Genomic DNA, 2,203 nt, shown 5'->3' on the forward strand with positions numbered 1-2,203 from the left:
AAAGTGTGTGGATCCAGAGCCAGGCACACATGACAATCTCCTGGGCTCTGTCAATCTCTGCTGAAGGTGGAGAGAGAGACCACACTTTAAGACTAGGCTTAAATGGGCATCCACACAGTAAGGCCAACAACTAACTACCCCAACAACTGCCTTTGGGGGTGGTGGGCAGGCAACAAGGGCATTAGTGAGTGAACAGAAAGCAGATCCCTAAGGTAGGGAATGCCAATAAGTGAACCCAAAAGCCAATCTTCTGCAATGTTCTCAGACTAAAGTTAAAATTTAACACTTTTTTATGTAAATCATCTGGCATACTGAGTTGCATGGGTGGCAAGGAGGGGACAATGGGCTAGGATTAGATAATTTACTTAGTGCTAAAATTCCAGGAAGTTTGTGTTGCTTTGGGCCTGGATCTTGTTACTTTTTAGCTCAAGTCTAAATCTTTATCATCCTACTACAGTTGAGAAGACTTTTTGTTTTTCACTCAGTCATTTTTACAGTTGTAATTTTTACCCCCTTTCATCAAATAGAGTTGGTTAGATTAGCAGCTTTTAGTACTGAGATGAAAATATTGGTAAGGCCCAGTGGGTCCTGTTTTGTTTATTCTAGCAGAGTGGCTTTGATCTAAACATATTTCCTGGGGTCTGGATGAGATGACCTAATTCCTGTCTTATCCCTCTCCACTTTTCTGTGAATCTCAGATTGTGCTCTACTGTGGGGCCCTTTGAAATTCACTCTACGATTTTCCCCACTTTGTTAGCCTCTGTGACATTTGTGTCATTTGTGGCAGAGTGCATAACTCCTAGTAAAGAACCGGAGGCTTTATTTTTCTAACAGGACCGCTAAGTTTTAACAGACTGGGAGCTCTTTTCCCCCTCTTTTTCTTTTTAAAGTTCTTTCATTCTTGACATACACAACATGCCAAAAACAATAAGCAAATACTCTACTGCTAGAAATTTTGGTCAACTGCAAATCATTTAGGATTTTCTGTTTGAATATCTTTTTTTTAATTAATAATTTTAGAAGTTTGCCCTCACCCAGTCTCTACCCCCGAAAGTCAGTCGTGAGAATGAACCTGGCCTGTGGAGATCTGATGTAAAAGCTCAAAGCCTAGTTGGGGTCAGTTATCTCCAGGGGGTCTGTAAAGAGTCTCCCACTCCACTCACTAGGGCAGGTTGGGTCTCATTCATTTTCTTTTTGTTTTCTTCCCGGGTCCCTCCCAGTCACCAAATTGCTCCCTAAATATTTTCCAGAAAGAGGAACCCCATGGGGGGTGGTGGTAAGCAGTTGAGATGGGTTGGGATAGGGGAATAAAGGATTAGCAAGAAGGAAAAAGTCGTAGAAAGACAAGAAAATGATAGCAAGGGCACAGACAGGAAGAACAAACAAATAGAAAACAAAGCAACAACAGCAAACTATCTAAGAAATCAATCCAGAGAAGTTCTTCAGATTTGTAAATTTGGGCTCATAGAAACTACTGCACTTTTCTGTGCTTTTACAATTCACTTTTTAGAAAAACTGCGGAAAATGTCATCAAAGTGATTTATTTTTAGCTAAAAAATTTTTGTGAACCTAGTTGTTATTCCACTCTGCAGCAACTCTTCGTTCAGTGAATTTGGCTCCATAGGATTCCAGGGCGACCACGATGCACGTCCAGTTGAGGAGATAAGAAAGCCCAGGAGCCAGGCGCGGTGGCTGAGGAAGGGGAGGTGGGGTGGGAGCGGGTTGGTGAGCGGCCCTCACGGCCTTAAACCAAGCTTTAGACGTTAAGTCCATTTTCTCCTTTTCTGGGCTGAGCACAGAGCCGAGCGTATTCACCACACCAAGAAGCAGGGCTGAGGGCACTTTCTTGTTTTGGAAAAGGTTGAAAAGGAAAATGGGCAGGCAACGATCAATAGATTAGAAAGTCAATCGATACATGGATAGGCAGGGAAAGAAGAGGAAGAAGAGACGGAGACCGCGACCTTTCCCTAAGGGCTTCGGTAGCCTTCGAAAATCTGTCTAAACGAAAAGCTACTTTTGCTCGCTTTCACACACTTTCAGAAAACGCTAGAAAGAAGAGAAAAAAGAAAGAAGTGCCCGGCTCCTCGCACCCCGCCGCCCGCCGCGCGGAAACGGACTCGCAGCCCGGGTGCGCCCTGCCTGACCCTGCGCCCCGCCCGGCGTGCGCGCGGGAGCCGAGGGACAGGGGCGGGGACCCGGCTGC

The sequence above is a fragment of the Octodon degus genome, unplaced genomic scaffold, assembly GCF_000260255.1.
Source record: "Octodon degus isolate 3935 unplaced genomic scaffold, OctDeg1.0 scaffold00173, whole genome shotgun sequence".
In the NCBI taxonomy this organism is placed as follows: domain Eukaryota; kingdom Metazoa; phylum Chordata; class Mammalia; order Rodentia; family Octodontidae; genus Octodon; species Octodon degus.